The sequence below is a fragment of the Lissotriton vulgaris genome, chromosome 7 (genome assembly GCF_964263255.1).
Source record: "Lissotriton vulgaris chromosome 7, aLisVul1.2, whole genome shotgun sequence".
NCBI classification, from domain to species: Eukaryota; Metazoa; Chordata; class Amphibia; order Caudata; family Salamandridae; genus Lissotriton; species Lissotriton vulgaris.
Window position 1 is genome coordinate 915,960,722 of NC_141695.1, and position 26,443 is coordinate 915,987,164.

The following is a 26,443-nucleotide window of genomic DNA, read 5'->3' on the forward strand; positions in this document are numbered from 1 at the left end:
CACACTGAGAAAATCCTGGGATGTACAGAGGGGAGACTGAGTGGTTGGTAACGCATAAGTAAATATGGAGACCAAGAGCAGTTTAGATTAGGAACGTATGGTAAGAAACAGACTGGATGGGCCTGGGGACTTTTAATAGCTCTGAATGGCAATTTACACTAGACACTAATAGCATTTTATGAAAATCACTTTATATGAGGGCACTATAAAAATAAAGATTATTATTACCAGTACCTATATTTATCCTGTTCACTGACACAACATCGATGTAAGAATTTTTTTTAATATAATTCAATTTCTTCCCACCCTATCCCCTATAAACCCACAACCTTCTATGGAACTAAAAATGCAAAATTCAAATAAAAAGAAATTAATAACTACAAAAAATGTAACACATATTAAAAATACAAACAATTCTTAGATAAAAAACATACATCACATACATTTAAAATCTCTGATATTTTTAAAATCAATATTACTTACCTTAAGTAGATATTCTTGACCACGATATTCTGGCTGTTGATATTTCTGAACCACGATACTTCTGACTCAATATTTGTGCCACTCTATATTTTAAACTCAATTTCCTGTCTGCACACCTATTTATCCACTTCTGCTTGTGTTTTTGGCTCTCTGTATTCTAAAATAAAAGTATGTTCTAACTTGCACTGATAAGTTTATATTTGAACTAAGGACCTGATTTCAAGTTTGGCAGTATGGGATTCTGCCTGCCCACCAGATTACGAGTTTCTTTGTGGTCTGGCGGGCGTTGATTTGGAGGTCCCACAATGGGGCAGTTCTAAGGCTCATAAGTGAGCCTCTGCAGTGCAGTGCCAAAGGAGCACCAAAGCAAGTTCCTGCAAGGCATGGACTGTACGGTCCAAGCCATGCAGGAGCTGGGGTGCATGAACACAGGGGGCATACCATGTGCCCCCCTGCATGGACAACCATGCACAGGGGCACAAGGGGGCACTGTAGAGCCCCCTTACTTTCCTGACTGCCAGACTTTTCATGGTCGGATCACCACCAAGAAAAGTGTTGAGGCCAGAAAAGTCGAAATATACTTGGCAGTGCCACAGCGGCAGCATATTGCTGCCCCAGACTGCTGTGCCACCGCCGAGGGATCGCAGATCCTTGGCAGCTTCGGCGTTTACGGCAGTTCCATGGCAGTCTGACCACCTATGTTGTATTACGGCAGTCAAACTGACAGTGATGTCAATTCACTTCATGCATGTCTTCTAACCCAAAGATATCACACAAAGTGACTTTGCATGACCTTTATCTTAATGATGGCTCTTTGTACAATTTTATTAATTCAGTCTAGCCTCACTATGTTATTAACCACTGACTAATATCACGCATAAGCAGCACGAGACACAGGGGTTGATTTCAGCGGCAGCCGGTACACATGAGCGCTGTGGGGTAGGGCAGGGCGTGGCAGGGGGGAGGCCGAAAGACGACGGAATAGGTATTATTCACATATTTAATTATACCTATTCCGTCGCCTGTCAACTTATCCCACTCTCACCTGGGACAGTGTTATGTTTTAACCCCAGATGGCTCGTACTCTGTCGGGCCGTCGCAGGAGTATGTCAGAGACGGTGCTGGAATAGTTCCCATTGACGACATACTTATAGTCTGCTGACATCAAAATTAAACATGTGGCCCACATGTTTGCAGCAGAGGACTGCATCCATATTGCAATAGAGTACCCTCCCTGCGAAACACTACATCAGCCCATAATCCTGTCACAAGTTAAGGGCAGAACAGAATTCTTTGAATATATCGGTATTCTGACTGGTAAAGTCGGAGAGATTGCAAACAGCTGAACAGGAGTAGCAATTGCAAACCACATAAATTATGCCATCTTAATGGCAAACGTAAAGATGCCACATTACAGGAATGTTACACTTCTACCTTCCTTGGAGTAGGATGTGGATATGATACACCCAATTGCAAAAAAATGAATTCATGCTGATGTAAATTGACCTTTGAACCTCAGACGTTGTCCCTGCTAAATACTACCATCCTCCAATACTTTGAAGTCCATTGCTAAGGTATGTACTGTTACAGATCACAATGTATTCTTCCTTCTCGTCGTCACTGTACAAGATCACAGTGTATTCAGTAGACGTAGTAAAGATCTGTATTGTATTTATTAGAGCTTGTGAACCTCGCTGCACCCTTCCTTCATTCACAAAATGAATTGCCTTGCAATCCCTTGAAAGAGTATTTTCCTTGGAAGCGGGAATATTCTGCCCTTAACCATTCTGCGTGACATTACGCTGCCACTGTATCACATTATGACATTCGTGAAAAGTGTAAGCCTGTCACCATCTCCAGCTCCCATTCACAACTCATGTATCAGAGAAAATAATTCCCAACAACACCAAGTCTCAATCTCTAGTGCCTCTAAACTCCAAACTGGGCAGTGAACTCAACCAATAAAAGGGCAAACCAGCGAATACCAAACCCATCTCCATTCAGTTCTGAACACTGCTAAATGCCTTCTGAGGGTCAGTCTGCCATCCTAGTACGTGAAACTATCCTTTTCTGGCCTTCCAAGCAAAAGCCATAATAACTTTAAATTAGTCATTCTTAGACGCCACAATTTTTTTAAGATAAGAACAACAAATGCGCAACATTCTGCATTTTACCCACTACACCTCAAGTCAATTAGTCTAAAGAATAAACAATTACAGCTGTGAGTATGTGGCAACTAAAGTGGCAGGGTGCACATGCATGACAATGGTTTGAATGATCAACTCATCCTGCAAGGAACAACTAAGAAAGAGATGCTCTTTCCGTTAGATGGTTGCCTATAAATTAGCATTCCGGACATTGTGCATAACAGAGTATGCCATCTGGCATGGTTCTGGAACAAACGTGAACTGTGGTCGAAGTGCATAAAAAACACAGAAGGGCCAAGTACAATGTCGGTCAGAAAGTCTCCAACTGTTAGTTGGAAGCTTTCTGACCACTGTTCAGGGCCAGATTGGCCATAGCGGCCACCAGGCAATCCCCCGGTGACCCGCGCGGGTGGGGGCCGGTTCTGGGCCCCTAGGGGTCGTTTTTGTTACAGGGCCATTTTTGCAGCATAGCTGCAAAATCGGCAATGTAACAAAACTGGCCGAAAACCGGCCCGTCAAAGAGCTCGGCGCCACCTCCAACCCCCCGAGTGGGAGGGGGGGCCCGGTTGGGCACTTTGCCGGGCCGCTTTTGCTTCCCAGTCCGGCCCTGCTGCTGTTGGAGGCTTTCCGACGGACACAGTCGGTTTGCTGTCCGACTTCCGAATTATGATGTTGGTGGTCAGAGCGTGAACTAGTCGATCGTTTCGACGTGGTTCCGACAGGCTCTCTGAGTCTTCTGGCTGTCAGAAGCACACTGTAATCCCCTATGGATGGTGTTTCCGCTGTCGGGATTACATTGACAGTTTCCCATAGCCTTTACGTTCCTTCCTGTCCGACAAGGAATGGCTGTCGGAAAGTGACTTTGGGGGATCCTAGCAGGGTCCCCTTGCCTCTGCAGCCTACAGTTGTTAGCTGACGGGATACCAAGGGTGCTTCCCAGTAAATCCATGCAATGTGCAAATCTATGCACTGTGGCAGGCACCCTGGGGCACCTGCCACAGGGTGCACGGTTTTACACACAATCCCATTTCTTTATGGGAGCTTGTATTACGGCTGGTTTATGGCCACCACACAAGCTTCCATAGAGAAATGTGAATATCTTACCGAACAGTGTTCGGTCGTGTCATAATCAGGAGGTTGGAACGGCAGACCGGAGGCCAGATAGTGCCGGTCAGAGGCAACTCCGACCGACATCGTAAAAAACCCCAAAGTATGGGAAGTGTAATGCTGAGTGCCATGTGGAGTGGAGGGGCAGTGAGTGTGAGGGTGGGTCAAAGATGTGCATTAAGGACAATACGTTTTGTAACTATTTTTTTATCTTCAGATAACTGCCTAATAAATAAATCATACATCTTAAGTGAAAAAATAAATGTTAGTGAAATTAAGCTGTGAGAAATTTACTTTTTATGTTATGGAAACTTAATTGGACAATGCAATAATGCAGATGTTAGTATGTGTATCAAGAGAGTCATAGAATGTAATGCTGTTTGGCGCACTGGAGACTAGTGAAGTGTATTTACGGTGCTCTTATGTCCCTAGTCTCAGCCTATAATTGAAAGCTATGACAACCTTTAGTCATTATTTTACAAATGAATTCCACACACTTTGTCGCTAAATGTGAAAAACATTTCACTGGTTAAGATAAAACAAGTATTTTCAACATATATATTTTAGCTACAGCAATAAGTCTGCACCTTTGCACCTTGTGCACACACTTTATGTGTCTATTAAAAGAACACACTCCAGAACTCACCAATTAACAATCTTACATCACTTCGGAAAAAATATATATATATTTATCAACCACCAGGAAGCTCAAATTGACTCCTTCGATTAAAGTCCATACAGTCAGCCTATCAGTAATGACAATTTCAATTAACTAACTGCACACATTACCGTTTCTTTCAGTTACCATCTGGCGCTTACCTCTAAGACGAGACAGGGCCTGGGCAGTCAAGCTAAAGCACTGAGGACAGTTCTTTGCTCGTCTCCAGCTCCTTTCAAACAAGGTCACAGGGTGTACATTCACGAGCTGGGAGCTCACTGTGTGGCACAGACTCTCACTTTTCTAAACATATAGTCATAATGACTAAAGAAAACTTTTCCTGTAGGTCTTCTCATGACCCCCTGTTGAGTAAATATCCACAGAGTAGTTGATGAAAAAGATAAGTTTATTGGAAGATTAAGAAGCACTCCCTGCATACAACTGAAGGCTCCAAGAGGTTAGCGGTAACTGACTCTACATTAACAGTTGAAGCATAGAATACATCATGAACAAACTGTACAGGGTAGCGAGGCATACACAATCAAGCAATAACATGTCACAAGATATACACTTGAAAGAAAACACTGGCACGAGTCTTTGTGAATGAATGCGCGAGCATATACTCGCGCTGACTCGTGCATTGAATACACAACACACCTTCCCTCCTTATGAGAAAAAAAAAAACTGAAACAAAAAGAAAGAACAAAAAAAAAAAACTGAGAATTACATTTTTCCTGTCATGTAAGCAACAAAATCTGACAACCACTTTGGTTTCCTTGTAGTTCTTTTGGGTAAAGAAACACCATGTTGAACAGCAACATCTTGATTGGTGATACTATTACTTGAACAACAGGGTACTGCAGCTGCAGTATTTTGATTGGTATAACAACTGCTTGAACAGCAAGGTATAGCAGCTGTATCATCACAAACTACACCCTCACCTGAATCCTCATCCAAATAAGATAGATCAGGATGTTCAGGGATAGGTTCTTTACAATAAACAATCTTGACAGCCTTGAGAATAGCAATTCTACTGAGATTCCAAACTTTATTGTTTGATAATCTCACCGAGTTTTTTAATACCTCTAAAACTTCAAAAGGACCCATAAATAAACTTTCGCCTTTCTTGACCTTCCACGGTTTTTTAACCTTCACCATCATACCAACTTCCACTCTCGGATCCTTTTTTGAACCACATTTCTCATCAAAGTACTTTTTATTAGAGTAATGGGTGCGAATAAGATTTTCTTTAACTTTGCCTAGATCCACATTTGAAGAAGTAGGTTTGACCAACCACGATGGATTCACCTTAGTTCTAGGGATTCTTCCCCTCATGATCTCAAAAGGAGAATACCCAGTCATGGAATTCATGGTTGTCCTGTACATCCATACTTTCTTAAAAATTTCAACTTCCCATTTTTTGTCATCATTACCAGTAAACTGTATGGCACCCTTCAGAACCCTGTTGAATCTTTCTATTACTCCATTCCCACTAGGGTTATATAAAGAAGTGGTGGAATGGGCAATGCCAAGCCTTGAAAAATAATCATTGGCTTTCTTTGAATTGAATTGTACACCATTGTCAGATATAATTCTTACCGGTAGTCCTTCTTCAATAAAAACTTTATCCAGAAAACATAGCACTGAATCTGTATCTATTTTTTGAACAATTTCGATAATTGGCCATTTAGAGAAAATGTCAATGGCTGCAATGACATACTTAGATTTGCAACCAATAGGACCCATAATGTCTATAGCGATGGTTTCCCATGGATTGTTAGGAATAGTATGCGCACCCATATTTGGTTTTAGAGTAACTAAAGACTTATCAGAATTAGCACACACAACACAATTCCTAACCAGTCGTTCAATAAACATATCCATCCCTGGCCACCAAAATAAATGCTTAACTTGTTGTTTGGTTCTAACCATGCCACTATGACCTTCATGGCCCTGTAAAACTATAACTTTCCTTACACCCACTGGTGGAACAATACGTTCACCTCTTTTGATGATGTTCTCACAACATGAAAGTTCTGATCTCACTTCCCAGAAACTTCTTACCTCTGAATTCAAACACTTTTTGTCAGGCCAAGCACTAGTGATGTAATTAGTAACCCTGGGCGGAGTTGGCGGAGTGGGGCTTCGCGGAGCTACGCGAAGTGGGCGAGAAACTACGCCCACCTCCGCACTCCGCGTAGCCCCACTCCGCAAAACCACTGGCCGCCAGCCCCGCCACCCGCCTCCCTCCCGCCCTCCCTAAATACTTTCAAATAAAGGAATGAAATAATTTAAAAAGCACTTACCTTGCCGCCGCTGCCCGCCGCGTCCCCGGGGCTCGCTATCTTCCATCTTCTTTAGTAATGCGCATGCGCGGGCGGCCGCGCATGCGCATTTTCTCGTGAAAATGCGCATGCGCGGCCGCCCGCGCATGCGCATTACTGAAGAAGAAGGAAGACGGAAGATAACGAGCCCCGGGGACGCGGCGGGCAGCGGCGGCAAGGTAAGTGCTTTTTAAATTATTGCATTCCTTTATTTGAAAGTATTTAGGGAGGGCGGGAGGGAGGCGGGTGGCGGCCAGCTACGCTCCGTCTGTGGAGCGTGCGTAGTGCCGCCTGGCTCCGCCAGCTCCGCAAAATGCGGAGTAGGCGGCACTACGCACACTCCGTGCACGGAGCGTAGCTGGCCGCCCACCCCTAGTAATTAGCAACATTCTTTAAAATCTCATCATCTTCAAATTTCTCCCTCCACAGAGTTTGATCAATAGAAATAGGACCCTCATCATGAATCATGGCAATCTGGAAATCGTCCCATTCATTGTGCAAATCCTCCTGAATGGGTAAGGGCATCCTAGATAAAAAATCAGCAGAAACATTTTCCTTACCAGGTAAATATTGTATATTATAAATAAAGTCTTGTAAACGCATGGACATGCGTGCAATACGGGCTGAGGCTCTCAACATGCCTTCTGTAGTGAGAAGCCGTACCAAAGGTTTGTGATCACTCCTCAGTGTACATTCCTTACCCCAGACAAACACTCTGAAATGTTCCAAAGCCCAAATGCACGCTAAAGTCTCCCTTTCTATTGTGGAATACTTTTCTTCAGCAGGAGTAAGAGCCCTGGAGGCATGCGCAATAATAACTTCTTTCCCCTCCTTAGTTTTTTGAGTAAACACAGCACCCAGTCCTTTTGCGCTAGCATCAGTAGTGATGATGTTTTGCAGAGAAGGGTCAAAACAAGAGAGCGCACTTGCTGAGCAAATAGCACTCTTCACATCACAAAGCTCCTTCTCACATTCATTTGTCCATTCAAAAACAACTCTATTCTTAATTAACTGCCTGATATTATATGTTCTACACGAAAAATCAGGTACATACCTGGCGTAGAACTCGACTAAACCTAAAAAGGATCTTACATCATCTTTAGATTGAGGATGAGGAGCAGACTTAATTGCTTCTAAAAGCGAAGGTTTTGGTTTGATCCCTTCTACACAAAGTTCATGACCTAAGTAATTTACAGAATGAACACCAAATTTACATTTCTCATGCTTAATGGTAAGGCCATGTACATTAAGTGCATTCAAAACTTCCTCTAAGGCAGCAATGTGCTTGTCCTTGTCATCATTGAATACTAAGATGTCATCTTGAAAACAGATAGCATTTTTACAATCCTTTAAAATGTCTTGCATAACTCATTGAAAAATTGCTGCTGCGGACGCCAGACCAAATGGCATCCTGTTGAATCTGAAGCACCCAAAAGGTGTAATAAATGCAGTTAGGTCTTTGCTTTTGTCATTTAGCTCTATCTGATGGTAAGCAGCTGATAAATCGATGGTTGAAAAAAAATTTGACCCCCCAACGACAGACAACATTTCAGAAATACGGGGAAGAGGAAACTGATCTACAACAATATTGTTGTTGAGGTGGCGAAGGTCAATGCATAGTCTCACCTTGCCATTGGCCCGTCTAGCAACCACTATGGGCGAAACCCATTCAGATGATTCAATTCTATCTATTATGCCTCCTTCCACCAAAGCATTTAATTCATTTTTAACTTCATCCCTGACAGCAAAGGGAATATTTCTAGCTTTGTGTACTTTAGGGCAAGCGTTTTCTTTTAAACGAATTTCATGTTTAAAGTTGGTTAACCTCCCAATGCCTTTTGAAAAAACATTTGGAAACTTATTTAACATTAATGAAGATATTCCATTCTGCTCATCAATTAACATCACCGGATTGGGACTATTAGGGTTCAGCACAATGTCGAGTTTACCAAAGTCAAACCAGCTAAGCACTGAAGGACCCTTTTTCGAGACATATAATTTTGCAATACACTTTCTGTTTTTAAATCTGAAAACTAAGGTTCTGAACCCTAAAATATCTATCCTTCCACCTGAATATCCCTCAGGGTTGATATCACTCTTTTCTAAATGACTACCTAGTCTTGGCACAAATAATTTTTTCCAGACCGATTCACACACTATAGAATAAGGTGATCCAGAATCAGCATACATGTTGATCTTTACACCTCCAATAACCATATCACATAATGGCTTCTTCTTAATAGTATTGTTATTTACATTCAAGATTACGGAATCTTTTATGTTTAGAACAAAAGAACAGTTATTAGAGTCATTTGTGAGATCTTCATCATCACTATTTTCACTTAGTTCAATACATTTCACTTTTTGGTTAACTTTACCCCTTCTGCAAGCAGAAGTAAAATGTCCTATTAAGCCACAATTTGAACATTTCTGTTTTAAACCTGGACAAGTTTTGTTATTTGCTAAGTGTGACTTGCTGTTGCATCTAAAACACTTAAGGTTACTTTTGAAGTCTTCAGAATTTCCTTTGGAAGGAAATATTTGTTTCTTTTTAGAGGAATCCTTATTTTTATTATCATACTTTTGATTAATTTTTGCAACAACGTCTTTACTAATTGAAACATCTTTACCTTTAACCTGTAGTGCACTCCTACAGGAAAGTTCAGCTTTCCTTACAATGGATACTACAAAATCTAAGTTTTCATCACCATTTATCCATAGTCTTTCCTGTATAGTTTCATTACTGGAGTGCATAACCACCTGATCTCTAATGAGATCTTCTTGTAAATTACCAAATTTACAATCTAATACCAGAGTTTTTAGAGAGGAAACAAAATTATCCACAGATTCTTCACTTAACTGTTTTCTCTGAAAAAACTTAAACCTAGAAATTCCTATGCATACCTTGGGAGAGCAGTATTTATCAAAATCATATACAGCCTTATCAAAAACATTCATATCACCACTTGCTTGTGATGTAGGTAGTTGATTGAAGGCTTTTAACCCTTCAGGTCCCAAACAGTGTGGGAAAATACCTTTTTTTTCTGGAGCTTTCATTTTACCATTGGCATCTAATGTCTCAATATAATTTAAGAAATAAGCCTTCCATTCAATCCAAGGCATACAAGGAGAGCTACCAGCTGACCAATAACTTTGTGGTGGAGAAAGAGTATAACCTTGAGCACACATAATGATGGAAATAGGAGATTAAATAAGTTAATTTACACTCAATATCAATAACTAGTGTATCATTAAATAAACAAATAAACAAATAGCTGTAAAAGAGTAAATCCAAAAAGCAGAATAAAGTACTTGGTTGTTGAAAAAAAAAACAGTCAAACGATTCCTGAAGAATAAAAGCGTTTTCCTGTTTTCATTTGGAGAATACAGCTGCTTTTCTGTTTTTCAATTTCCACTCCGCTTTTCTGCTTTTCAATTTCCACTTCGTAGTTAGTATCCCCGTTTTTTAAACTGTAATCCGACACAGCCGGGAAAAAAAGATGAAGTCACCTCTTTAGTTTTAACTAACGGAGAGTAACCAATGGAGAGCAGCGTCTCGAAAGAAGTGCAGCAATCGTTTCCGCCCAAAAATCATCTACGCGTCAGTGTAGATGAAGATATTCACCAGCGCGAACAAGAACTGAAGACGTGCACTTCAACACGCAGAAAAGAGAAGCGAATGAATTCCACACTTCGGATGGTTATTTTTTCCGTTTCCGTAGCAGGTACTGGAATTAATAGAAGTATTCAGTAACTTTCCGAAGTTCATTCAGAAACAATGAAAAAGCGTAAATTTGAACAGGAAATGTTTCTTTGAAGGTCCAAAATGCTCCGTCCCTCGTCGCCAAATTGTTGAGTAAATATCCACAGAGTAGTTGATGAAAAAGATAAGTTTATTGGAAGATTAAGAAGCACTCCCTGCATACAACTGAAGGCTCCAAGAGGTTAGCGGTAACTGACTCTACATTAACAGTTGAAGCATAGAATACATCATGAACAAACTGTACAGGGTAGCGAGGCATACACAATCAAGCAATAACATGTCACGAGATATACACTTGAAAGAAAACACTGGCACGAGTCTTTGTGAATGAATGCGCGAGCATATATTCGCGCTGACTCGTGCATTGAATACACAACACCCCCTCTTCTCAATCTGGCTGCCAGATCCTCTGTGCAAATACAACAGATTCTAGCCATAGCCTGCGCTTCTTCTACTACAAGTAGAGGGGAAACATGCAGGAATAGGTGCTCCAAAACTTCTTCCCTGACAGGGTGGTTGCCTTTTGCTGCTGGCAGTGACCCAGGGGAGGCAGGCCTGTGATCTCTTGGGTGTTTCCTGGATAGAAAGCCTATCTGCAGCCATTGTCCTGTCCACACTAAGGTGTTAATTGACCTCGCATGTTAGGGTCACTTTACTGTAAATACTATCTTACGTTTATCCATACAGTGATATGCTCAGTGAATTCTGAAAGTGGTATCTTTAACATGCTGTAACTTATCTGTCACTTATCTATCCCGCCTCATTATAGTGAAAACATTATGACCAAGCATACGCCTCTGCTTTATGCCTAATCACTCTGCCGCGGGCAATGTCCTAGGAAACCTTGTGACAGGACGATCCTGATATTGGGCATGGATCTCCATCCTAAATGTGGTGGCTATTAGATTTATTTCAACAAATGTAACATACAACTTTACTACTCCAATCCAATCCAAAAATTCTTTATTTCGGCCATTGAGATCATAAAAGATTCATAAAAACATTTAAAACATTTAAAACACATCAGACACACAATAAAAGCGTGGCAGGGTACATTCACAAGTAGTTCAATTCCCTGTAGAGTCTGGGCATGAGGAAGCGATTAACTCTATTTCGTTACAGTTCATAACACTTTTTACAGAAAATCCATCTTTTAGTATTTTTCCCCTTATCTGCCACATGGCCATTAAAAACTTGGCAACTGCAAAAACTATATGGGGCAGGGTACTTGTCTTCAGTATTCTGTATGAGTATAAATAGTTTCTTATGCCCAAGTTCCAACACAGTGGCACTAGCCAATATTTCCTCGGTCTAGTGTAGGCAGGGCAATAAAACAAAACGTGTGTTTCTTCCTCATCATTCTTAATGCACCCAGGGTAGATTTTATCGTCCCGCACTGTCCATTTGCAAGTGAAAGTTTTGAGGGGCAGGGTGCCTAGCCTCCATTGAATGAACAGTTTCCTTGCCAAAATAGGAAATATAATGTCCATAAAACCTTCAAAGTGATAAGAATTTTTGGAGTCCAGAAATTGTTCAGTTAGAGTGCCGAATTTGGGTGCACACACAAGAGAGACTAGACGTTTCTCCATGTATATATCAACCAGCCTATTGCGTGGCACCCTTTGGCATCCTCTTTCAGGAACCTCCCATAACTCAGGAAGTCCCAGACGATAAAGTTCTCTTTTGACGAAAGCCAACCACGGGATTCTGTCACGCTGATTAAGATTCATAACGTGCTTAACCGCATCGCTGCGGCGGTTATTTTTGCGCTGTGCGGCTTTTTTCTAAAAGCAGCGTTACATGACGAGCTCAGCTCGTCATCCGCACACGACCACCATGGCTGATGACGAGCTGAGCTCGTCATCAGCAGCGAAGGGGTTAAGGTCTTCCCTATAGTGGACAAGTTCACCAGTGGACCAGAGCCTATGCCAAAACCTCAGCGGTTTTAGTTCCAATTCATCCCCTATTGAGGGGAGCCCCAGATCTAATCTTAGAGGTAGCAAGGGTGTACCTTGGGGGAGAACCAAAAGGCGTCTGAGGAAGTTGTTTTCTACCCTGACAAGTTCTGTCCCGGCTTTGTGACCCCACAACTCACTACAATAGGATGCGGCCGCTTTGGCTTGAGTTTTGTACATCTCCACAGCTGGACTAATGGGTTTAAAGGTTGATGTATTCGCGACCTTCAGAATTGCCCCCGACATTTGGGACAACTTTAACCGGTATCTGGTTATCTGAGGACCCCATGATAAATTCTTGTTGGTTGTTGGTTGATTGCTTTATTTCGATATGCATATATCATAAAAGCGATACAAAAGATAAAAACAGCATGTCGAAAAGAGTATGACTGTACATTAAGTAAAAAACAATAAAACACATTAGTTCGTCATAAATTAATTAAAAGGAGATTAAATTGATATGGACAGTCTTCTAAGTCTAATCAACCAGGCCCATTTTAAAAACTTGGCAACGGCACAAACAATCGGAGGGGCTGTATTAGTTAAAAGAATCCGAAGGGCGACAGAGTGCTGGCGGGTACCCAATTCTCTGCAGATAGGTCCAAGCCAACGTGATCTTGGTCGGCCATAATCTGGGCATTCGAAAAGAAAATGTGGCACAGTCTCTGGTTTGTCGGGACAGAGAGCACAGTATCGTGAAGAGGGCTGGGATTTATTCCACCTGGAACAGAGGTCAGCCAAGGGTAACAACCCCAGCCGGAATTTGATGTACAGGGACCGGTCCATGGCAATTGTTATTAGGTCCATGTACGGCTCGTAGGCAACGACATCTTTTATCAACAGAAAAGCTGCGGTGGTTTTGCAGTGCTGCTGGTTACTGATGCGCTTCACATGGACCCACTTTTTAGGGTCTCCTTCGGGGGAGCGGAGTGACTATACCAACAAGAGTCCAGGCCTAGGTCCCCTAGGAGGTGTTTAATGTTCTTCAGCCATTTGATACTATGCCAAGCGTCGGAGTGCATCACCTCAGCCAGGCCATCAGCATAGGGTTTTAGCTCCGGTACCCTCCACAGGCGGGCCCAGAGCAAGAGGGGTCGAAGGCGAGCCTGATCCCCTATTGCTTTGCAGCCAGCATCCATGAGCACTGGGATAGTCGGACTACTCGATGGTATGGCAAGGAGATCTTTAATGAATTTGTTTTCGGCCTTGCACAGTAAGTCCACTTTGCCCAGACCCCACAATTCAGCTCCATATAGTGACGCAGGGACCGCACGAGCTTTATAAATGTCAAGTAGGGGGGCAACACAATGTTTTGTTGAGTTGTTAAACTCCTTGAGGAGGGCCCCCCCCACCCTTTTGTGGGTCAATGCCATTTTATTGATATGGGCGGTCCAACTCATCGCGTCGTTAAGTCGAATTCCCAAGTAGTCGAATTCTGCCACTCTTTCTAGGGGTATAGAATTCAAAATAGGGGGTCGGCCAAGTTTGCGGGGTGGGTGCAAAACTAAGTACTTGGTCTTTTCCACATTGATGACAAGGCCCCTGGAAGTGCAAAAGTCCTGGAAGCGATTCAGTAATGTCTGGAGACCTTGGGGGGTTTTAGAGATGAGGAGGGTGTCATCGGCGAACAGCAAGGTTGGAATTTTTACGCCTCCCAGAGTGGGAGCGTCTGCTGATTCGCCGAGTAGATGGTCTACCACCCCATTGATATAGAGGGAGAATAGGGTGGGGGCCAGAACACAGCCCTGCCTTACTCCCCTCTCGACCCTGATCTTATCGGTCTTTTCCCCGTCCAACCCCCATCTAACCTGGGCATAGGTGTTTTTGTGCAGTTTAATAAGGAGGTTTAGTAAATACGGGGGCATCCCTAGACCGTGTAGCACCCTCCAGAGTTCCTCCCTGGGAACCAGGTCAAAGGCAGTCTTTAGGTCAATAAAGGCCAAATAGAGACTGCCTTTGCCTAGCTCCACCACCTTCCAGTGTAGTAACAGGAGCCTAAAAACCTGTTCGATGGTTCCGGTGCCTGAGCGGAACCCAGCTTGCATGTCAGACAGGATGTGGTTTTCATCCACCCATTGCGAGATCCTCCCTAAAATCGCTTTCCCCGCCAATTTCTGGGTCGAATCTATTAGGCTTATAGGCCTATAGTTCCCAGGTAGATCCCTACTGCCCTTCTTGTATATGGGGACCACCTCAGCACCTCTCCAGGAATCTGGCACCGGGCCTCCCGCAAAGATTGCGTTGAGGAGTGCAGAAATTATTACCCCCCAATCTTCCGGGTATGCTCGAAGAATATCGCCTGGGAGGCCATCCGGGCCAGCTGCTTTAAGTGGTACCAGGGTTTTGATCTGTTTTGTAACATCCAAAACGGAAAAGAGTTCCAGGTCTTGGGCCAAGCTAGAGGGCGGGAGGTCAAAGGGGTCATTTAAAGAGCCTTCAACGGCAGAATAGAGTTTTTGGAAGTGGGAGAACCATGTTTGGGCGTTGATGGTACAGGTCCTCAAAGTATCGTCAGGACGGTTCCTGTTGCCCACCAGATCCCAAAAACGTTTTGCATCTTTCCCTCGACTGGCGGCCAGAAGGTCCTGCCAGAAGTTATCCTCCCACTCCATCTTGGCGCTTTTTTGGCAGAGTGCGTAGTGCCTCCTGGCCACCCTAGTCCTAGATGGTAATTTGGACTTTACTGCTTCAATGAGAAGTGACTTTGCCTCCCTGCACTTCTGATTGAACCAGCCCAATCTGCCTCGTGGGCTTGGTTTCCTTCTGTTCGTGTTAGCTGGCACTACGAAAAGGTCGCTAATAGCCTGGGTTATAGTGCAGAACCTTGAGGCCACCTCCGACAACCCGTCCACCTGGGGGTCAAAATTGGTTAGGGCTGAAGCAAGAAGCTGCCTAATGGCAGAGGTTTTCTCCTCTGAGAGTACTAGCTTTGCCCACTTTAGCCGCCGGCCACAGTTGGCGACTACTGACAGGTCCGAGGTGGGGTTACAAGAAGTTCTAGTCACAGGGCAGGTAATCCACCTGTGAGACATGGTGAGAGAGAGAAGATTGTGATCACTCTCGACAGATGGTATAATCACCATGTCCTCCACCATGCTCCACAGGTGTATGTCGAGAAGGACGTAATCGATCCGTGACGTGTGCCCTGGCCTATTGTAAGTGTGGGCCCCAGCTTTGTCGGACCTGGTCCTGCCATTGGCAGCCCTCAGGCCAAACTCCATGGCTATTGAGTTGATCTGGAGGGCCACTTCTGTCCACTTTTTAATGGGATTCAGTTCAAGGGACGGGATCCCCCACCTAGCGTCGAGTTCCTCTTGATCAGATAAGATTTCAAGGTCCAGGGGCTCAAAGGTGCAGTTAAGATCGCCCGCCACCAGGGTGCAGGACCTATGAGGTGATAAGCGGAGCTGGGCTTCTAGGCAAGATATTACTGGAGATTCTCTGCCCCCCTTTGTGCCTCGGGCGTAAATATTAAAAATATTTAAAATAACTCGGCCTTGGGAGTTTTTCAACACTTTGTTCAGGAGATCCGGGCATTTGGTATCCCGCTCCACCACCCTGCAGTTGAGTTCTGAAGCCACCCAAATTAGGAGGCCACCCGAAGGGCGGCCCCTACCGGTTACACTAAGGGCTGCTGGCAGAAAGTGGGTGGAGTATCCTGCCTTGTGCAGGGGCACCCCGCTCCAGGTTTCCTGGAACAGGCATATGGAGTATTGCTCCACCAGCGAGTTCCAGTCTGGGAGCGCTAGCTTCCTCTCGAGGCCCGCCACATTCCAGCTGAAAACCCTAAGCAAGGAGTCCGTCACAGCCGCAATGCTACGGTTCTCGACGGGGGGCAACGTCTCCACAGCCCCCCCAACAGAGAGGCCAACCAATATGCCGGGAGGTTCCCTGGTTTCCCCTTGCTCTGATACATACTTGGCAGTGACCTGGCTTTGTAGTGCAGTCGAGGGGCAACAGATTTTAGGGGAGGGGATAGACTCGACAGCAGGACTTGAAACCGCAGGATCCTCCCCGGGAACGTCAAAGAGTCAGCAGCCCCAGAAGCCCCAGTTCTGCATCACTGGCGCTGGGTAGAGCTGCTGTGCGAAGACTCCCGGGGAGGGGTGGCCGTGGGCGATGTGTAGAGGAGGGGGCCCGACAGGGCATAGTGGAGTGGTCGGGATCGGTCTCGGGTAAAAAAAAGATAGGTCGACAGCATCGACCCCCGTTCCGGCCGTACGGCCTTGGGAGCATATTGAGTGAGCAGCTCTTATATCTTGAAAATTGACCACCACGCAATCACCCTCAAAAAGTTTTTTCCCGTGGCCAATCCAACTCACCCTGCGCACCCCAAGGATCAGGCCGTCTACACCCACTGGAAGTGGTCTATTGGTTTTCATCCAGTGGATGACTTTGTTTTTTAGCGCCTGGTGTGTTTCCTGTTGTGATTCTTTTAGAAGGGGGACTTTAGTGAGGACAACAACATACGGGTGGCATTCGGGTGGGAGATTTACCGGAGGACACTTGCGTGGCGGAATGTGCTCGGAGGCCGCTAGGGGAGGATTTTTTGGCAAGGAGGGGTTTTTAGACAGAGGGGGATTTTTGGGTGAAGAGGTTGATTTGGTAGCCCTAGTGGTAGGTGCTGCTCCGTTGGTTTTAACAGGCGCAGCAATTGCCGAGTGGACGCTTGGGCCAGTCCCTTTCTTCTGTGGGATCTTTTGGGCAGGATTCGGCACGAGTGCCGTCACTGCTGAGGGGGGAGTGCCGTGCACCTGAACAACGTGGGTGAGTTCACTAGGCACCGCCCGCTTCGCACCGGCCAGAGGGACTGGGGTAGGAGCTTTCCCTGTAGCCGGTGTTTTAGCCGGCAGTGACGACTGAACTCTAGTTGTTTGGCCTACTGGGACCTCTTTAACCACATTCCTGTCTGGGATGAAATCAGTAGGCCTAGGTTGCACTTTCAGCAAGGTTTTCAGGGAGAAAAAGTTGTCCCTAGTGGCCTGTTCAAAATTGTCGAGTCTAGCCCCCAGGCTCCTAACTTGATCGAGTAACGGATTAAACAAAGATTTTACCAAATTCTCGAGAGACTCGAGAGATGTAACCTGGTTTGCTAGAGACGATGTGACTGGGGGCAGGAGGGACGAAGTCGGGGGCTCGACTGCATGCTGGGGGGGGCCTGCAATCCTAAGGAGTTCCAGCTCTCCAGCGTCTTGGTGTGTAGTGCCCCTATTAAGCTTTGTCCTAGAACGCTTGTGGAGCATGGAATAATTCCCCCTCCGAGTGTTGATTCCCCTTTTCCTTTTCCTATGTACCCGCGGAGATCTAGTCTGGGGAAGAGGTAATGTGTGAGGTGAGGGAACAATAGGATCCGAGAAAGACCTGTTGTCAGGAGGGCTGGCTATGCAAGAGGATGGGCCAGAAGCAATAGCCTCGATGCAGCGACTACCTGGGGAGGGAAGTGTTATGAGGCTTTCGATCCTATCTAGTCCAGCCTCTAGCACTGCAATGTGTTGCTCATCAGGTTGGGGCAAGATGGCAGTGAGCATAGGCGGCGACAGAGCATGTGCCACTGTTCCCAAAGAGGAGCGCTTAGATGGAAGGAGGTCTAGTGAAAGGCGGCGTTCCGTCATTGCGATCTCCTTTTCAATGACGTTTGCCACCCGGGTGATGAATTTGTCCATTGTACCGATCATCGTGGAACCCCCTAGAACACTTGCTCCACCACCCCTCAAGGCTTTACCAGATCTGGTGGACATGATAGATCCGAAGCCTACCGTTAGACTCAGGGGGATAAGAGTCGTGGAGGTCGAAGAAAGGGGGGTGGCCCAGCCCAGCCACAGACAGCCCCTGACTGCCACAGACTGCCCGCCCTTTGCTCGGGCTTCGCCCGGCGTCCCGCTCGCGTCCCGCGGAGCGCCTGGCAAATCCTTAAGTCAGAGGGCGTTGCAGGCGGGGGGCGTGGCTGGTGGTGGGCGCGTCCACTCGCACACCTGATCCAGCAGGGACTCCTGGATCTTCGAGTCCCTGCTAGCGCCAATGCCAGGTGGTTGGTTCTCCCGGCGCCTCCTCAAGCCCAGCGCCTTGATGCTGGTTCCGCCTCCTCAATCCGCGAAGCGGCACCCGCGGAGCGGGTGCGGCGAGGGGCAGCGACGGGAAGCAAAGGAAACAGTCCCCAGAACAGCGGGACGTGCAGAGGGCTCCCAACACACCGCAACTCCACAGCTACTCGCAGGTAGGGTCCCAGGGAGCACAGGGACACGCGCCTTTTTCAGGCTGGCCAGGCGGGGGGCGTGGCTGGTGGTGGGCGCGTCCACTCGCACACCTGATCCAGCAGGGACTCCTGGATCTTCGAGTCCCTGCTAGCGCCAATGCCAGGTGGTTGGTTCTCCCGGCGCCTCCTCAAGCCCAGCGCCTTGATGCTGGTTCCGCCTCCTCAATCCGCGAAGCGGCACCCGCGGAGCGGGTGCGGCGAGGGGCAGCGACGGGAAGCAAAGGAAACAGTCCCCAGAACAGCGGGACGTGCAGAGGGCTCCCAACACACCGCAACTCCACAGCTACTCGCAGGTAGGGTCCCAGGGAGCACAGGGACACGCGCCTTTTTCAGGCTGGCCAGGCGGGGGGCGTGGCTGGTGGTGGGCGCGTCCACTCGCACACCTGATCCAGCAGGGACTCCTGGATCTTCGAGTCCCTGCTAGCGCCAATGCCAGGTGGTTGGTTCTCCCGGCGCCTCCTCAAGCCCAGCGCCTTGATGCTGGTTCCGCCTCCTCAATCCGCGAAGCGGCACCCGCGAAGCGGCACCCGCGGAGCGGGTGCGGCGAGGGGCAGCGACGGGAAGCAAAGGAAACAGTCCCCAGAACAGCGGGACGTGCAGAGGGCTCCCAACACACCGCAACTCCACAGCTACTCGCAGGTAGGGTCCCAGGGAGCACAGGGACACGCGCCTTTTTCAGGCTGGCCAGGCGGGGGGCGTGGCTGGTGGTGGGCGCGTCCACTCGCACACCTGATCCAGCAGGGACTCCTGGATCTTCGAGTCCCTGCTAGCGCCAATGCCAGGTGGTTGGTTCTCCCGGCGCCTCCTCAAGCCCAGCGCCTTGATGCTGGTTCCGCCTCCTCAATCCGCGAAGCGGCACCCGCGGAGCGGGTGCGGCGAGGGGCAGCGACGGGAAGCAAAGGATACAGTCCCCAGAACAGCGGGACGTGCAGAGGGCTCCCAACACACCGCAACTCCACAGCTACTCGAAGGTAGGGTAAATTCTTGTGTAAAGTTACCCCCAAATACTGGAACGTTCTGACCCTTTCCAGCCTTGCAGAACCCAGTGTTGGATTAGGCCTAGTTGTAAAGGAGGGGTTGAATATCATGAATTTGGTTTTCTCTGTATTAATCTCCAGACCGTGTTGCCTGCAGAAAACCCCAAACCCATCTAATATTCGTTGAATCCCCATCGGGGATTTGGAAAGCAGGAGGGTATCATCGGCAAACATGATAGCCGGAACCCTCCTGCCTACCAGCAAGGGTGCGTTGTTGTCCCTGACATTGTCAAGATGGAGAATGACACTGTTAACAAAGAGGCAAAACAGGGTCGGCGCAAGAACGCAAGAACGCAACCCTGTCTTACCCCTCTGAGAACTGGAAACCTAGAGGACAACGCTCCATCCCTCCCACACCTAACCTGGGCAAAATTGCCTTTGTGGAGCCTAATTATAGCAAGTAGTAGTTGTGAAGGAACGCCCAACTCCTTTAGAACCGTCCATAGTTTCTTGCGGGGAACCAAGTCGAATGCGGACCTCAAAACGGAGCTTTTGTGACCGCTCTGCAGCTGCTAAGTGTCCTTGCAAGTGATATGCTGAAGTAGATTTCATATACCACTCTTTCAAAAGCTGAATCTTCTCCCATGTTTTTGCCTTTTTGCATTTCTATAGCGCGAACTTGGCATAAGGGTATTGGCAAGCTTCACATGAGCACCTGCTACATCACACCAAGCCAGATTTAAATATATCTTTCTTTTTATTTAGGTGCAGCAAGATAAATTGATTTCACACAATCATAATATGTTGAGTATTTACTGAAAGTCAAACCAAGGTCCCCAGTTTCAAAGCTGGCAGCTCTGAATTGACCCTTAACTTTCTTGTGAGTTACCAAGTGTCTGCTTGAGCAGTTCGATACCAACAGGCATTTGTGTGTGGCATACGGGTTGAGATCTGTATTTACAGACACAGCAAGGATAGGAGCAGGGATTTATATGTGGTAGGACTGGCATTTGCAGCCTCCGGTAACAGAACCAGCAGCAAGGGCTCTAGTCCTGCTGAAGAGGAGTTGGCTGCTCCTGGGGGTCTGCTGGAGAAAGCCAGTCCTACCGCCTGCCCTGGCTGGGATCTAGCAAGAGCTGATCTTGATTGCCACCTTCCACAGCCGTCATAAGGCACGGTGGGGTCTGTGATTCTTATGGGCCACACCCCATCCAATGACGACATGCGAAAGGGAGGCATGAAGCCCCGGACAGTACAGAGCTGATAATCATGCCACCTGGGGATGCTTCAAAAACGGACACTCCTGCGCGTCATTTGGGGGTGGACCCCGAAATACACTGACAAAGACAAGCCAGGACTGCAGTGAATGAAGCCATTTCGGCTCTTCAGGGACTGACACATGCGCACCAGTGCAAGTGTCAGTGAAAGTGCCTGCCTGGTTGCCTGACCCACGCATAATGCGAGTGCAGAGTCAGCATAGAAGACAACAAAAATGAAATGCACTGACAATAAGACTTTGGGTCTTCTATGCTATGATAGGTGCCATCCTCACTGACAAATAATCATTATACACAGTGTGTAATGTGATTGTTTAACTACAATGTCTATGGCACATAAAGCACAAACATATAAGGGCACAGCCCCGGTGTCCAAAGCAAGCAGCCACCCCTGCTCATGTTATGGGTGCTAGTGCCATTCTACTGTTGCATGTTGACTCCTCCAATCGGACGATTTTCTTCAAAATGCAAGGGATGTGGAACTTTGTGCTACTAGCCATTATACTAGATTAGCCACAACCCCTTCAAAAATATTTGTAAAGTATTTCATACTCATCCATCTATCCCAGTACAGGACTCCAATCTAACAAGATAAAGGTGTTGAGGTAGAGGCTTCTCAACAAGGGACTGAGATGTGCCATAATTACATTATAATGAGTTATGGTGATAAACTGAACAAACCCACTAGTCCACTTTCTTCTATCTTTGTGGAGTAACCTGAGTTTCCTGCATGCCTGAGTTCAGTTCCCACAGCATGTCATTGCATTACCACCTGAGAATGCAAATTTACAGTAGGTTAGCTGAAAAATTAGCACATGTATTGGAAGCTACTGTGGAAGTGACTTGGGTGTTTATCTATCATACACTGTTGCATATACGTAATTCAAGGAAGAACCAATTTTCTTTCTCACTGAACATGAACAACACCAATACAGGAATGCATAGGGGTCTCCATATGAAAGTTCCCAATGTTCAAGTCCTTATTTAAGAAGTCTTTCACCAAGATCCTAGAAGTACCCACAGTCCTTTTTTGTTTGACATTTTTCCTATGTACAAAACTGAGAGCTGAGCAGGCAATTCCCAATCCATTTGTCTAGCTTGTAGATAAGAGACTCTGCTAAGGGGCTAATCTGCTGTTATACATACTGGATAGCCCCGCAGGGAAATGTAGTATCTTGAATACTTCTCACCCTTTTTCCAGATAGGGGAGGCTATCCATTGCTCCCAAATAGTTCATCGACTGTAAGCACTGAGAGCAACACACCATTGTATACCAATAAATACCCCAGAGCACAGTGCCAGTCTACAGACATCTTGATACCTAGGCTGATTGTCATTTTCTTCAGTGAGGCACTTTCAGAAGGACCCTAAAGAATGTTGTTCCTCTCGGGAAGGCCCTGCTGAATCTGCTTCACCTAAAAGACAAAGCATACTCAACACTGAGACATAAACTGCAGGCCTAGAGATGTGTTTGGAGGCTTGTTCTCTTGCAAACTCGGCTTGCAGAACATCGGGCCTCATTTATGAAAAGTGATGCATCGCTGCGTGAAAACAGCGATGCGTCACTTTTCATTGCACCCTCCTTGCGACACCAATGATGCGTCATATATACAGTATGACGCATCATTGTGCAAGGAGTTACAGATACGTCAGTATTTCTGACATATCTGTATGGCGCAAAAGTGACGTATTGTTTGAGTGTGTCACAAAAGTGACGCAACTCCAGCAATGTGTCCTTTCACATGGGGCAAGCCCCATGTGAAAGGGCCTGCATCAATCTTAGAAATTGACGCATTTGCATCCTAGAAGTGGCGCAGTGAAATCCAATAGATTTCACTGCGTCACTTCTATGACCCTTTCTTGTGTCAGAACACCCCCCTGCATACATTATACCTGGCGCAGGTATAATGTAGCGCAGGGGTTTACAAAATGACGCATCTACCTAGATGCGTCACTTTGTAAATATGGTGCAACAAGGCACATTTTTTACGCTGCTGGTGCGTTACAAAAAGTGATGCACCGGCGGCGTAAAAGTGACGCACAGCCTTATAAATGAGGCCCCGCGTGTTTTGCACAAGGAAACTGTAAGCACTTTTATGTCGGCAAGTCTACCAATTATAAAGCTATTTTAGCAATCCCCGTAACAACCATGACCTCAATCAAAGAAAAATTCGAGCCCCCATTCACTAAACTCACACAACTCCAGTTTCTGAATACCCCTGCATATAAATAATTCCAAGATACTTTCCTAACTAATAGGGTGATCTGGAGTAAGAGAAACTACTCTGCCGGCCGAGAGGTGAAGCTGGCCACTATTTTCCCAGCTAGGAGGCAGACCGAGCGAACTGTCCTCCTCTGTCTAAAAAGATCTGGACTTCGAGAGATTATTCTTCCGAGTCCGAATGCAATCTGATCAAGCCTATAACTCTTACAACTTATCCTATGGGTCACTAAAGTGTGGTCAGAGTGCCCAGGTGCTACACACGTCAATAGTTTTTGTAAATGCCAGATAATCTTGAAAATTATGAGACATTATAGTAATGTGCTAAGACCATAATGTATGTTGGAAAAAAAAACTCAAACAAACATTGATTGAAGTGACAATTATGTTTGGTGAAAGAATGGGAGGAAAGGTAATGTTAAAAGAAAAACGCTGAAATATGCAACCTATAATTTAATGAACTACAACTCGTACCCTCATCAAGCACTGAATATGACCTCACAAATTATATCACTCATGATAATGTAACTGACACCACTCATCGGTCATAGCCTCTGGCCAGACCCTTCATCCAATTCGTAAAGGACGTGAACTCAGAGCCTACGCTCTGACATGGGTCTGCACCCAACCCTCTGCAAGCATCAGACCTCTACTCCACATGATCTTCTACCATATGAAGGGCAAATTTGACACAGGGTATTGCCTGCGGCCAAGGTCTGCACCCACCAATTCACAAGTGCCCCCCACCCCCACAATGCACAGAATTTGGAAATGAACAGAGGAGGTCGTTTGCAAGGCCTGTATTCACTCCAGACTCTGCGTCCAACATACAGTAGGAGTTGGGTGGGGGGCTTGTCCAATGTATCGACTCTGCACCCAATTCCCTGCATGTGTCCAACCCCTGCTGTGGATGGACTTTGGCCATGCAAAACAAGTGTTTGGCCACATGGCCTTTATGTGTGGCCAGGGCTTGTGCCCAAACCTCCATGACCATTTAATACACTGCTTGCTTAGTCTTTAGCCCTTCACACCAAAGGTTGACCAAAGGCCTGTGGTTCAATGAATTTCAGCTGCTAGCTCTCCACAATTGCCCTGTCCCCTCTGCACCCATCCTTTAAGTAAATACAAGTAAAGTGATAATAACATTAGTCAAAAGTGCTACACTTCTTAAATATCCAATTCCTTTTGCATTTTTCAAAAGCTTGCAGACAAACCTATAGGAGCCCAACCATCCATTTCAGTTGTTGTAACACCCCTCGTTCACAAAGCCTGTAACTCACTGTCAGAATCATTTATTGATCTCTTTAGCAATCAGTAATTTCAAAAATGTTGTCATTTAAATATAATCAGTGATGTCATCAATGATATCGTTATTTTTAAGGCTAGCTCTTGTCTCATTGCAACACCTAAATAAAATGTTACTTTAATCGTTGTTTTTCTTCAGTGAAAAATAAATATATACATAATATATATATTAAGAGAGAGAGAGGGGTGGGGAGAGACAGAGGGAGAGAGAATGTGTAGTGTATACCTTTAGTAAGCCAGTGCGTTTAACTACATTCATTTCTGATTCCTATTTTGGATTTTTATGAAATAGTTTAGAAATCCTTCTTGCTCAATATATAGCACGTGTTTTTCCGTTAGAGATTCCTATTCACTTCGGGGGTCCTTGTTCCTTTTACATAAAAGTAAGAAATACAAATCAGTTTGTGCGGGGTCTTATCTAATCGTAAACCGCATTCGCATGTGAGATAAAATAGAAGCAAGCTAGCAAAGCAGGAAACGGCGTCGTCTCCGGAAAACCATTCACCCCGCTTACCCCAACACCAACCTTAGCCGGTGCTGCACAAAGCACCTGTCTGTCAGCAGCAGGCCCCCCTCAGAAGAACAGAGAGCTAAGCAAACATGTAAAATACGAAGACCCTTCCGATAAACCCAGCAAAACACAGAAGGCGAACATTAATCTGAAAGGAAATGAACCCCACACAGAAGAAAATAAATATCTGCAGGCCCCCCGCCTGCCTCACCCAGCCTCCCCTCCCCACCTCCATCTACCTCCAGCCGCCGTCGCCACCCACACAGACAACAAACCTACCTCCGTGTGAAGTAAGCAGTTGAAAGGCTTCTCTGTTCTCCCTCTCTCCTATCAGCTCTTAGAGAAGCGAGAGACGCGAGCCTGCCTCGCACAGAAAATGCAAATCGCACAGATGTTACAATTTCATTTTTTCACTAACAATTAACTAAAAAAAAGATTTATAAAATACCCGACCAAAAATAAGTCTGACTAACAGAGCAGGAGGCGATTGATGAATCTGGTGAGTTGTCTGCTTTTACTGTAATCGATGGAAAGTGACATAGATGGACTGGCCTATGAAAGACTGTGGTTCCATACCACTGTCACACTAAAAGGCCAGTATCAGTGGGAAAGAGGGCTGCCTGAGCATTTCCATTCAATTTGCATAAAGACAACCTGTAAGAAATTGGGTTACTGGTTGACTGTGGTGTGAGCCCATATCATGCAGCAACCACAATACTTGTCAGAGGGAGTCACAAGCGAACCCCAAATTAACCTGTGTTTAACTGTCTGGTAGCTTGGCACAGAGCAGTTAGGCCTAAAGTAGAGGCAATGTGTAAAATATTTTTGCAACACTGCACAAAGCAAAAGAGTGAAAAACAACACACAAAAAGATCCCATGCCAACTTCAGAAAAACACAGCAAAATGTAATAAATAAAACAAGACCAAACAACAGAACTCCAATCAGTCAAACCGGAGATACCCATTTTAAAAAGAATTTTGTGAAAATTGCACCACAAAGCACAAAACACCAAAATAAGATATCTGGTCACACTGGAACGTGTCAAAGTCACACTTTCAGGCCGCCTTCGAAGGAGTGCAGGAGGGATATGCTATGTCTTGAATTGTACACTGTGTTGTGTCTCGTGCCAGCCAGCATTCCGCCTCTTGGCTCGAGCACAACACAGTCTCCATGCGCTATTGTTATTAATTGAAACAGGCACTTTAACGTTCATACATGCATGTAGACTGTTTGGGCAGATCGGGTGGTGAGAGCTGACCGGCGGCTGCGTCCGTCTTTGATCTGTCATTGGGGTTATGCGTTTTCCTGATTAAAGGATTATTCATCTAATCTGCAACGATCCTTTTCTTCGCAACATTGGCGACGATGCTACATAACCCCGGACGAACCTACGCGAAATATTTATTTTAAATGGATTTGCGTTATTTGGCTTATTGAACTTTATCCATTTGGGTATTGTT